Genomic DNA, 14,463 nt, shown 5'->3' with positions numbered 1-14,463 from the left:
TGAGAGTTATGATTTCGAGGCTGTAAGAGACTTCGTTTCTTTAGGAACCAGCATTACCACCAACAAACGTTACTTTGGACTAAGTAGGCAACTGAGCAGTAAAGTCCTCTCTCGACGAACAAAACTAACACTCTATAAGGCTATCATCATGCCCATCCTAACGTATGGTGCAGAAGTTTGGACGATGACAACATCCGATGAAGCGTCCCTTGGAGTGTTTGAGAGAAAGATTTTGCGGAAGATTTTGAATGTTGGCAACGGCGAATATCGCAGGCGATGGAACGATGAGCTGTATGAGTTTTACGACGACATAGACATAGCGCAGTGAATAAAGATCGAATCCACTGAACAAACGCTCCGGCTCTGAAGGTATTGGGCTGGACATATCTGACGTAGTATTTCCCACATTGTGTTTACTGAAGATAGCATTTTTGATCCAGACCGTAATAAATGTGCATGATTGCTTTCAAGTAGCGATGCATAGTTACAAAGTAGATTTTTATTCCTAATTTCAATTTCAATTTTTATATTTTGTACTTATGGATTGAATTTTCGCTAAACACTAATTACATTTTTTTTAATAGAATTGAATTGTTTTTGTTTTATAAATACTTATGTAATATGGCTTGTATTATAACTTCTTTTCCACGATTGTTGGGAAACTTTTTAGAGTTTTTCATTTTACACAATTTTTTTAAAGTTGCCGCATGAATTTTTGGACACTATGTTTTTTCTGCGAAATCCTCTAAGAAACGTATCTGCCATGTACAAAAGGAGTTGGGTATATAAGTAGCTTTCTGCCAATGAAGTTGAATTAAATTTTAAATTTTTTTTATCGCTGTTTTGACGAATTGTTTTAGCTAAAGTAGCAAGATATCGTGATAATTTCGTTACCTTGAACTTTCCTCTATATATTTGTGGCATATGAAGCTTAAAGGTTTCAAACGATCATTTAATTTGTTTCCTTTTCGTAGTTCCTTAGGCCCGTTGACCACTTTAAAGTCATTTTTTCTCATATATTTCGAACGGTAGACTTGTTTCAATACTAGATATTAAATTTTGCTCTTTTTTTATTGGTAATTTTCCTTAAGTTGTGTCGTGACTGAACTTTCATTACATTTTTTAGAGAAAAATTACTAAATAATGATAACAAGTGCGTTCTCTATATCTGTGTCTGAATCTAGATACATTAGCCAAATATCGATGCGGAGTTTAATGACCGCAACTGTATGCACTACAATACACAATTTTTCTTACATCTTGTTTGCTCTTTGTGCGTTCAAATGGTAAAGTCTGTTATTCTATCCCTTTGTACAAAAGTGCGGCGGGTAAACAACGTCCATACGTTTGAAGATAACTACGTTAATAATACTCGTATTCAGGAAAGATATTCAGATTCAAAAGAGCATATAGATATTACAAAGTTGGATTAAGTTCTTTATATTTACATTGTCTTAATGAAATATGACTGTCAAAGATGTATTCAAAATGAAATAGGGCTTTTTAACAGTCGCATTTAACAGAGTAGCTGTAACAGAAAGTGTTATAGGAGGGGTGCCTTTTACATTTCGGGATTTGGCAACCCTGGTGTTGCAATCTGGCAACTGACAGCTGTATCGCAAAGTTTGACATACCAGCGTTTTGAAATACCAGCGCTATTTGTGTTGTTTACAGTAACTTAAAAGATTCATCTCGGTCCAAAAATGGAATTAATTCGTGAACATTTTTGTGGGATTATTTTTTACAACTATCGACGTGGATTAACTCAGCAACATTGCATGGATGAACTTAATTCATTTTTTGGCGATGAAGATCCATCAAGGACCAGTGTTTATCGATGGTATGGTGAATTCAATCGTGGTCGTAGTTCACTCCAAGACGAATTTCGTGCAGAACAGTAAATTCTGAGTGGTACACAACCATTTGTTTGCCAGTTGTCTTCCAAGAAATTAGGAAAACCAATCGCCAAAGACGGATCACTCTTCACCAGGACAATGCGAGCTCTCACACATCGGCTCAAACAACTGCATTTTTGAGCACTCAAAACATCGAATTAATGGGTCATCCGCCGTATAGTCCTGTCTTGGCCCCAATGACTTCTTTTTATTCCCATACGTAAAAAACAAACTGAGAGGTCAACGTTTTTCGACACCTGAAGAAGCGGTTGCGGCATTCAGAATGCATGTTTTGGAGGTACCTCATTCAGAGTGGCAAAAGTGCTTCGACAATTGGTTCAAACGCATGCAAAAGTGTATAGATCTTCATGGAGAATATTTTGAAAAGCAATAAAGTGATTTTCGATTATTAAAATTTGTTTTTGTTCTCTAATCCCGAATTAAAAGTTAGTGGGCGTCGGTCATACATTTGGACTCGATTGGAGCACTCTAAATGGGTCAAAGTGGGATTTTTCGTTCGACCCAAATTGGGGGACATCAGAATTCGTGTTAGAGGTATGGTTCCTTCGGCAAAGTTTCTTATTTAGATCCCTAGAATATGATTTTCACAGAGCAATGGGCGATTTTTTTGCCCCCACAAAAAACACTAAAAGTTTGACCCAAATTGGGGGACATCAGAATTCGTTTTAGAGGTATGGTTCCTTCGGCAAAGTTTCTTATTTTGATCCCTTGAATATGATTTTCACAGAGCAATGGGCGATTTTTTTGCCTCCCCACAAACCGACCCGGCCTAATATACACCTACTACGAATAAGTTTTCGACGCTTGACAAAGGATGACACTACTTGAAAGTTACTGCTGCGGATCGAACAGGCCACAGTGGGCATCATGCATAAAAGTGTGAGTTAGCTGAAAGATTGCAATTCTTTTATTTGACCTTAATTTTTTCTTATTTGAACATAATTATTCCTTTTGAGTTTCCGCTTGATTGCCTGCATACACGGGACCTTTACATTGAAGTAACTCATTTTTGAATTATTTTAGTTTTATAAATAAACTAGCGTACCCTCGCCCGCTTCGCTAGGCGAAAAATTCAATGATTTGCTGAAAGAGAATAAAATTAATACGAAACAAAGCAAATTCTTTGATACAATTTCATTCGAACTTTATTGTAACACTTTTTGGTAGACAACGTTTTTGGTTTTTCCATCTTTCGCGTAAATGAATAATGACGATGGTTTGCCTACTCGTGAGCAAGCTACATACATACAATTGTCCGTGAGAAAAAATTGGGTATTCTGAATTAATACCGCACATTTGTGGAGACTGTCCTTGGGCCTTATTAATTGTCATAGCAAAGGCAAGGCGAATAGGGAACTGCAAACGTTTGAAATCGAATGGTAAATCCGTCTGAATCAGTGGAATTCAGGGTATCAAAACGTCTTCTCCTTTGCACTTTCCTTTCAAAATTGTTGCTTCGATAACGTTACCCATTAGCTTCTTCACAGCGAGTCTGGTACCGTTGCAAAGTCGTGGCACATTACTGTTGCGCAGCATAATAATCGGCGCTCCAATTTTTAATCGTAAATTATGAGGTGGTAGACATGGCAAATCGAGTGAGTTTAAGAATTCAGTTGGATAATTTCCGACATCATCTTGATCAGTGATAGTGTCCATTGACTTATACGCAACTATGTCACCAGGTATTTGATCTAAAATAGCTGAATTTATATCATTGACGTCCTTATTTTTCCCAGCTAAAATTGCTATTTCGCTGAGCCAATCATGGTTTTTGTAATGTTGAACTATGTTTGGAAATACACTCTGTGTCAATGCCTCTTTAGACTGGGCAAAAGTGCAGAAATTGTTAGGCAATGTAATCATTCCTGTTGGATCGACAGACATTTGGCCATTTCCGATTTTCAGTAATTGGTGTGAAAATTCAGCTGCTGACGGATCGTTCTGTAGTTGAAACTGTACGTTTGTAGCAAGTGTAAGCGTGTTTACATGTCTTCATAAATACGATGATTTTAAACATGCATTGATTTCATCTGCAGCCGTAGATTTTGGGATCACAGGTAATGTTTGCCTTCCTCGTAGATCTTTCAAAGTTCTATCAAGTGCTTCCAAGGATTTTTTGTGTGCCATAGTACACTCGTCCCATACGATGAGCTTACATACTTTAAGAACTTTTGCCATTCCAGATGTTTTCGAAATATTACATGTTGGTGTTTCATTTACCTGCATATTCAAAGGTAACTTTAATGCAGAATGTGCTGTGCGACCGCCTTCCAGTAATGTAGCCGCAATTCCGGAAGAAGCGAGATCAGAAAGGTCTTTCCTGTTCCCCCAGGAGCATCCACAAACAATCCACCAGTTCCATGGCTAACATTATTCATGATTGTATCATAAACACGTTGCTGTTGGTCATTCAATTTCGTTAAATTTGATGTTACAAATGTGTTTAGTTCATTACAATCATAATGGTATTCATGCTCCAGTTCTCGATTGAACATATCATGCACTGGACGATTTGCTGCTGGCATGCCAAATTGTACTAACGATTTGTTTGACATCGACAGACAAATGTCGTTAATCCTTATCAATGCTTCATTGTAAATTTCCAAAGTGAATTCCAACTCATAATTTGCAGTAGCTCGACGCATTTGGCGTAAAATATCATCTTTGTCTGGACGAATCACAATTTTATCGTTGTCGGATGGCATTCGATCCATCGCTGTTTTGAACAATCGAACCAATAAATTATGTGCACGGAAAAATTCTGTCAGTTCTCCAACTATTGCTCGTCGAGCATTAGTGGCAATTGTACAGCGTCGATCAATTTCATCTTCGGTATTACCAATAAAATAAATTTGTAAAAACTGATAATTTGCATCCGCGAATGGTAATAAAGATCCGACTTGATGGTAAATTTGTCCTTGAATCTGTGTGGAAGAATTTGCAAAATTGTAAATTTCCGTATTATAAAGACAAATTACCTTGAATGTTGGCATGAAATTATCTGTGATTATTTTCAAAGCACCAAACGATGTCATTTGAAAACAGGAATTATACGTTTGAATTTTGTCCAAAAAATGCCTTGATAACGGTGTTGTTCCCGATACAAATGAACGTAATGGTTCAGGGGGAAGTTTTAATTCCGGTAGTTTAACTTTTCGACCAGAACAACAAAGACCATCGGTTTCATTTTGAAATTTCAGTGCCTTACAATGTTTGTAAACATTAGTCATGGTTCCAATTACAACAGAATTGTGCAAACTATAGTCATACAAATGATTATATGCAAGCGCTGCTCTGTTGAGATTTTGTACAATTGACCTCTGTCTCCTAATACGCTGATTCATGTTCGTATTTTGTTGACCTTGCACTGCACGATTTCTTCTCATTCTTTCACGATCAATATTATTACGTGTTTCCCGTTTTTCATTCGAATGAGCAGAACGTGATCTGTCCATACGTTGTCTACTTTACTCATTATGCTGACTTCGTCGCTCTGCAGTCTCTTCATTTCTCCTTGCAGCATGATTACGTGTATTGCGCGATTTACGGCCAAGATCAGATCGTTCCGGCATTTTTAAAAATCGTCGAAAACCACACTTTCAAAATGTGCACCTGTTCGCAATAAGGAACATTAAAAAGCATCAATAAATACTACAATAACGAAAATATTGAATAGTCCATTAATGTAATCTCACAAAGCAACAGCGAAGATAATTCACAGCAAATATGTATGTATTGTTGTCGATGCACACAAATGCAAATTTTTGTTCAACGTGAATTCAATTGAACCTAAATGAAATGTCTTCTTTGTTAATAGTTGAAAATGAAATTTTTTTGAAAAACTATAATATTCTTTTTGTAATATATTTTTGTGAAAATTTTGTTTTTGAAAAAAGGTTTATTTTTTTGGTTAAAAAGTGTTTTTTTAAGTTTTGAAAAACACTTCGCTCTAACAAATTTCTTCTCAGTTAATTGCTGAAAATTAAATATTTTGAAAAAACTATTTTTTTTTTAATTTAACGGTTTTGAGAAAATTTTGTTCTTGAAAAAATTTCATACTTTTGTAAAAGTTTAAATTGATTTGTTAAAAAAGATTTTTTTCCGCTTTGAAAAACACCCCCTCGAAAAAATGTTGTCTATGTGTCATAGTGGTATTCCATTAACTTTTAGGAGTATAGTCAAATACTTACAAATATCTACGCTTTCACAAATAGCAACAATAAACAAATTACCTCAAAACCAAAAAATTTACTTTTTTTCTAAAAAAATACTAAACAAACAACGTAATAAATTTAGAATTTTGTGTTCATTTGTGTTCACGAAAAAACAGTTTTGTTTTTATTGTATTAACTGAAAATCAAAATGTTGCAAAAAATCAAAACAAAACTAAATAATTTTTTTGTGTTCATTTGGTCCATATGTTCCATAAAAAGTTGATATGGTAAATAATATGCAGGGTCTGATACACGCAAATTTTCATTGACCATTATAGTCACAAAATTATCAATCACCAATTCCAACAAGATTTCAAAATCAGAGTTGGAATGAGTTGTTGTGTGGTATGCTTCTGAAAAAATGAGAAATAAATAAAATAAATCTAAAAATTCAAATTCTAACTTTATCTTTATCTTGTGTATGTCCTTTGAATTTTTCCAATGAAGCACCATTCATTTTAAATTTTCCAAGAATTTTTTTTATCATTTCGCGTTTCTTTCCTTTTTCATTCGATTCCAACATTTGTTCATAGCCGAAAACATCGTTTGCAAACGCATTCATTTCTATATAGAAAATTACAAATCGTTTCACAATAACGAAAAATTCAAAAAAAGTTGTACACATAAAATGAATGTCGATTCGAAACTTACTATAATCTAAGAATCGAGCAAGTTTTGTTTTGTACAATATTTTGATTTTTTCTTTTTTTATATGAAGAAAATATTTAAAAAACAATTTTTTTTTTGCTAAAAACCTTCCCCTAGTGGATCCCTATAATATGAAAAAAGAACGAATAAAATTGGTCTCGTTTCGGCCCAAAAAATTGCGTACAAACGAACATCATTTCATTTTTATACATTGTATATAGATTGGGTTTGTACCTAATAAACATATGAGTATGTATGAATAGTTTGCTACCAAGTAATTTTTGTATACCAGTATAAGAATTGCTTCTACGTAGTATTTATTACGTGGCCCAAGAGGTAAACCAAAGATATAACACCCACATTTGCAATAGTGCACATCTGTAATATACATACTTACACAGATACGATAGCTGATACATGCGGCTTTACAAACACACAACTGCATACCCATTTGAACCATATTGTATTGTATTAATATACATACATGTAATAATGTTAGCTTTATTGTTTTATGTTAACATATGTCGCGAGCTTTTATTGCAATCTGGCATTTATAAATGTCAAACTGAGATGTAGCAACGCCCTCTCACTTTACATATGTCTCTAGTACTGCTTTGTAGCTACTGTTTCACATAAATGTTCACAATCACTGGCTACGGTAAGACAATAAGAAGCTGTTAAGTTTGGCGACAATTCATTGCCACCTACAATTTATCGCTTTATTTGCAACTGTATAATTTCTTGCTGATTAACATAATTTTGCATTCACAGTGGGTACCCTGAAGTGACATTTAACCCGTAACATACCCGTATATACCTATATCTGTAAGACTGCTTTATTTTATGTCAATGTTTACACGTAAGCAAACATGTTTGGGGAATAAATGACGTGCTGGTTTAAATGTCGCGGAAAGTTGCTCATACGACATGACACATGCGTGGCATCTCCATAGGAGGTAAGGCAGAAGCATACATATGTTAACTGAGAGAATGTGTATGTGTGTTTAAATATGCGTATGTAAATTTGTACATGCCGCTATTGCTTGCGCTCATACAGACCTTTGATTGTGACATTAAGTCACTTACACGCCCCCACGTGCTAAGGTGTCTATGAAGAGCTGTATACCTGCGCTGAAGATGTCCTGGAAGCAGAATTGCTTAGCACTTCTTCACTCAGATTATCCAAAGTATCCTAGTGCAGTTTATACATATAAATACGTGCACCTGTAAATTTGCCTTACTCATGCTTTCATGCTGTAGCTCCACTGTTGCTACTAAAATTTGGTGCTGCTTTCGTGATTTCTCCCTAACCCGCATTAACTCATGCCTTTCTAAGTTAGTTGTACAAATCTACCTATATCTGCCCATATATGTATATATGGTATATGGGATCGACTAACACAAGTGAGGACCACTTGTAGCTCCCTTCTTTCCCACTGATTCATACGGGCGTGGTGCGTGTTGATGCGTGAGTGCTATAGCTTTCGCCTCAAAAATGGCGGAGTTCTTTGCATTGCGCTTCATGATGCCTCTGTGTCGTTTCGCCGCCCTCAATGTGCGGAACAACCTCATTTGCACCTCATTAAATTCGCAAATGATGACGCGACAGAGTTACTTGTATGCGTAACATTCTGCTTTCGCTTATTACGTGCAGCTCCACTTGACATCAATTCAAGTTGAATGGTTTCATTTCGCCCTTTATTTTTCTTATTTTCGAATTTACGCGCACTTGATTCTCGTCGCGTACAATTTTTCTTGAATATTGCCTCCTACATAAGCCCAAGCGTAGAAAATCAGGTAATCTTCTATATCTGCGGGAAGAGCACAACTGTGCGTGCGAGTGCGAATGTTTTCAAAAGCGGGACATACATAGACATACATACTTATATATTTCATGTGCTCAAAATGCAAAATTAGCAAAGCAAACTGCAAAAACATATATATTTGAATGTAGAAAGGAAAGAAATTTAATTTGAAATAATTTTATCTTCATGTCTAGGGCAGAAAATATTCAGAAAATTCAGAACATCCTTCGCATGAAAATTAAATAAAATGACGCTTGGATTTTAGCAATCAGCAATATGTGTCTACTTTACGTAGGTACATATCTATGGTGAGCGTTATTTTAGGTAATTATGAATTTCTTAGCATATGAATGTGCACATACTCGTAAAATGTATCTTATACAGGGTGCATATAGTAGTTGAAGACATGCTATGACTTCTCGAAACCATTACTATTCTTTTTGCTCTTTTGCAGATAAGGCATGGAGAACAACGCAATTCTAGAAATGAAGAGACATGCAGTTAACGTCGCTGGATGTGGAACTTGAACCGAATTAGAAATTTCTAATTTTCCTAAGTGCGCACGTTCATTCCCTCATAAGGTTCGCCGTAAATTGGAAGCATCAAACGGCGATGCAGAATCTACATATAGCAAAACGCAGAAAACACAAAGAAGGGTCTGAGACCGTCCGATCTGCAGAATTTTTCCAACAAGTGCAAGCGTTCATCTTCGTATAGTTTTATAATTGTTCTGCAATTGCCTATTCACTTTTATTAATGTTCAATAAATTCCTTGAACGAGAAGAGTTCATAGATGCCTGGAAAGTAACAACTAGAAATTCAGCATTCAAAAGTTGCGATAAGAATAATATTCCGAATTATTTATATTATTTTATTTATTTGAAGAAGCCAAGAAAACATTATTTCAGACTGACTACTAAAACTAAAGAATAATGAAAATATATATTATACAAATTCAATTACAAACTTACAAGGGGAACGACATGATGTGTTACCTATTCAAAACACCATAACTTTTTTGTGTGAAATTAGTTTTTATTGATTTCAAAGACAAAATTGTTCAAAAATGATTACAATTTTAACATATATTCACTTTGGCTCGATATGACCACCTTTTGCCTTGACTATAGCCTTCAAACGGTCAAAAAATGAGTTGCATGCTGCACGAATGTCATCTTGAGGTATTTTAGCCCATTCTCGTATAACCGCTTTTTTGAGCGTATCCATACTGGCATATTTTTTAGTCCTCACCTTGCTCTTCAAAATGGACCAGATGGAATAGTCCATCGGATTTGCGTCTTGTGAATTCGAAAGCCATTGTGTGGACGAAATGAAGTGTGGTTCTTCTGGTTCTTGGTTCACACAAGCTTTATGAGACGGTGCCGAGTCCTGTTGGAACGTCCACGGTCTACGACCGAAATGTTTGCGTGTCCACGGCTCTAAAGCAGCTTCTAAAACATTTTTACGATAATAAGTCGCATTCACCAGGCTCGATAAAAACGATTTGAGAGCGTCCATCAGCGGTCACTGCGGCCATTACCCAAACCATTACTTGCGATGGGAAATTGCTTCGAGTGGCCATACGTAGGCTCTTATTTTCGTATGAGCATTCGCTCAAGTAAACACGATCGTTTTGAGTGTTTATGAACTGCTCAATTGGGAAATTTTTTTCATCAGAATGTTAGGAAATTCGCCACGTTCGTGCAAGCGCAACAACTCCTTTGCTCTTTCGCACCGAACTCTTTGTTGCTGGGGTAAAAGATCGTGTGCTTTTTGGTACTTGTAAGCCTTGACCGTGAGCTCATTTTTCAATATGCGTCGAATGCTGTCTTGCGATATTTTCAGTTCTTTGGCCATTTTTCTTCCACTTCCACGTAGATTTCGTTCTAGTCGAGCCTTCACTTTCCGAACCATTTCTGGCGTTGTTGCGGTTTTTTTTGGTCCACCTCCATAGCGTTTTGCAATGTTACCAGTATTATTGTAACGTTTTATAGTGCGATACACAAGCATTTTATTCACTTTGAGGTGACTGAGCTCACGAACAATGGGAGGTTGTGATTTTCCAGCCAAATATAACGCAATCACACTACTACGTTTGAGTTCCATCACAGAAAAAAAAAATTCAACAAAACTGAGACGCAAATGCTTTTGATGGCTTATAAACAATATATTGAACTGAACTAGAACAATTTTGACGTTGACGTCGTGAGCTGTTTTAGAGATACAAGCAGTGTGAAGTTGGTAACACTTCATATCGTTCATCCTGTACATCTATTTAAAATATACAAACTTACCTCTAACTAACTAAAAGATAAAGTTCATTAGTACAGAAAATTCTTTCTTAGAAAATGAGAAGTCTAGCTGGAGATCTTCTTTAAAAAAAAAACACGACGAGCGCGTTGAGTAGGATCATTGCGAGCATAATTTGTATCAAACTTATTTAAATAGAAAGGAAGAGCGAAACGAAGGAAAAGGAAGAGAAAAATTCCGGGAGGTGTAAGAAAATTAGTACGTTGAAGCAGAAAGGGGCAATCCATATCGCTTTTAAAAACATTGAAAACATGCGAGAGAGACCAATATCGGTTTAAAATTATTTGAATTTATTGCGAAAGAAAAAATTTATTTTGTAGTTAATCGTTTAATCTCTGTTGTGGTTTCATGGAAGGTAGATCAATTATTTTAAATCATGCAGTGTTTTGTGAATATTGTATACCAGCTATTCAAAATAACGTTGAAGTCGGCTCTGTGAACACAGACTTTTCAAAAGCATTTCATAAGGTTAATCACACGTTTTTAAAGGTCACAGTTTGGTACGGTTTATGGGCTGGAGGTATCATTGGACCGTACTTCTTCAAAGATGCTGCGAATCGGAACGTAACTGTGAATGGTGAGCGCTACCGTGAAATGATATCCAACTTTTTTTTGCCCAAAATGCAAGAGCGTGACTTGCATGACATGTGGTTTAAGCAAGTCGGTGCCACATGCCACACAGCACGCGTAACAATGGACTTGTTGAGAGCCGAGTTCGGTGAACATTTTATTTCACGTTCGGGACCTGTCAATTGGCCACCGAGTTCGTGGCTATGTTAAAGCTCATGCCTATTCAGACAAGCCTGCTTGTATTAACGCATTGGAAGACAACATTAAAGCATTTATATGTGAGATACCGGTCGAAACATTGGAAAGAGTATGCCAAAATTGAACTAAGCGGATGGACCATTTGAAGCGGAGTTGCGGTCAACATTTGCATGAAATAATCTTCAAACATTAAATTATATGGACTGTACTATCGATTTAAATAAAAATTTTATGGATTTTTCTGAATTTTACGTGTGTTTTTTTGAAAAACTTTCCTATAGCTCTTCAAAAATCACCGTTTACATTCATATATGTCCTATCATCAGGTTGAATTTGAAGAATTTTGAAATCTGCTGGATAGCTGCTCAACTACAGATACGACTCTGCTAGGTTATTACCCGAGAGCTCTCATCTCTTACTGGCATCCGCTCATACGAGTACAATAATACCTGACAACTGATGTCTTTTTATTATTTTAACATTATTAGGTTTCCAGCATTAGTGCAGAATTAGAAGTTGAAACGTAGAGAGCAAGAATAGAGCGCTACCAATATACTTCATGAAATATAATTTTCAAACTATTAAAAACTGAAAACCTTTGGAAATCCTCCCCTAGTACAAACCAGCAACACGCTCGCTTGCCTCATCACTTTTAACTGTCGTCTTTATGTGTTTCTTATGAACGCGCTAATTTAAGGAACTCTGAAGTTTGCTGTTTACGATCCATCTCAATATCCAGCAACTTAGGTGTAATTATCTTATTAAAATGTAATTTTACAGATTTGCGCCTGATACTTGTAAAGAGAATGACACGCTGAAGAAATATTCTTGCGTGTGTGCCTAGGTGCGCATGTGTGTGTAAATGTATGCGTGCAGTTGTATTGTGGCTGACTGACTGTAAAGTGACAATAATCCATCTCACTTAAAATCGCCTTTGCGAAGATTTTTGACATAACTGTCAGTGGTGGCAGGCAGTTAACGTGTGGCATCTGCCAACTGCCATCAACAGTAATAGCAACAAAAACAGCAAATGCTATCCATCTATAAAGCGGCAGTGCCAAAAGTGACAAGAGCAATAATAAAACAAAAGCTGCACCAGGGGCAGAAACTGTTGAATTGTTGCAGGAGCATAACCACGCTTTTGATGCATCAATGCAACAAAGTAGTACTACAACAAATATACCAAACACTTGCGTTGGCATTTGTCTTTGATTGATATACCTACATACATATCTGAACGATATTATGAGTCTGCTGGCACGTTATATGAATAAAGCGAGTGAGTGCATACGTATGTATGTGTGTGTCGTACATATAGCCCCAGAGGGAAATTCTGCTATAAAAAGTGTAGAGAAATGGTCGCAGAGGAAGAAGGAAAGGCGGTTCCGAATTCTCAAGAGCAGTACTGTTCGCAACTAGCAGATTTCTAAGAAGATATATAAGTATTATCCAGTCCCTTCTAAATATGTAACCACCTCGCTTTTTTGCATTTTCCGTATTTCAGTATTTCCTGCTTCCTACAGGGCTTGCGAAAACGCTCATACAGTAATATTTCGCACGCATTTTACAAACATATACATATATGTTTAAGTCTATTTATTAGGGCCCACCATTTCGAATGAAGCACCCACTTATTTGGCAAAGTAAAGAGTTTCACGAAAATCTAAAATTTTTAAGACAAGTTTCAAAAGTCGTTTCCAAGATTTTGCCAAATTAAAAAATTTTATTTGTCAAAATTTCGCTATCGACATTTTAGAATTGACTACCCACTCGGAAGTGCGTAGGTTCGAATCTCCATGCATGAAAAACAATATGATATAAAAAGTATTTTTCTAATAGTGGTCGCCCCTCCGAGTGTATTTCCGCCATTAGAAACCTTTTCATAAAAAATTATCTGCCGTTTGGATCCGACTTAAAATTGTAGGTCGCTCTACTTGTGGAACAACATCAAGGCGCACTCTACAAATAGGAGGAGGAGCTCAGCCAAACATCCAAAAGGGGTGTACGCGCCAATTATACATAAAAAGTATCGCGAATTTTGAAATTTCGCAACTTCCTTATATTCGAATTCCGATTTTTTTGTAGCGATATGTTGGTACTCATGTATCTCACTCATGACGACGAGTTCGGCCATTTGGAATGTTCAGTTAATTGTTGACAGCTGTTTTGCATGCACGTGTTTCGGCTCGTCTTCGATTTTTATCTATTCAAAAAGATGGATGAAAGAACCTGTATCAAATTGTGTGGGAAAAACGAAATTAAGTGCGCGGATGCATTCCGAATGTTGACTGTGTCATACGGAGAAGCTACTTTTGACCAAAGCAACGTTTATCGGTGGTACAAAATGTTCTCAGAAAGCCGAGTAGATGTGAACGACGAAAAGCGTGCCGGACGCCCGAGCACTTCAACAACAGACGAAAAAATTGATGGAGTGAAAAAAATGGTATTGGCCAATCATCGAATCACGTTAGAGAGTTTGCTGGGGACCTAAACATATCGATTGGCTCGTGCCATTCGATTTTTTTCAATGAATGGGCATGAGACGGGTCGCCGCAAAATTCGTACCAAAACTGCTCAATTTCGACCAAAAGCAGCAACGCATGAACATTGCTAATGAGATGTTGGCCTCTATCCGCGACGACCCAAATTTGCTCCAGAGGGTCATAACTCGTGACGAATCGTGGGTTTATGGTTATGACGTAGAAACCAAAGCTCAATCATCTCAATGGAAGCTGCCGCACGAACCAAGACCGAAAAAAGCGCGTCAAGTTCGGTCAAATGTAAAAGTTTTGCTTACCGTTT

The sequence above is a fragment of the Anastrepha ludens genome, chromosome 3 (assembly GCF_028408465.1).
Source record: "Anastrepha ludens isolate Willacy chromosome 3, idAnaLude1.1, whole genome shotgun sequence".
Classification (NCBI taxonomy): Eukaryota; Metazoa; Arthropoda; class Insecta; order Diptera; family Tephritidae; genus Anastrepha; species Anastrepha ludens.
The sequence above is the reverse complement of the archived record's forward strand: the minus strand, read 5'-3'. Positions refer to the sequence as shown.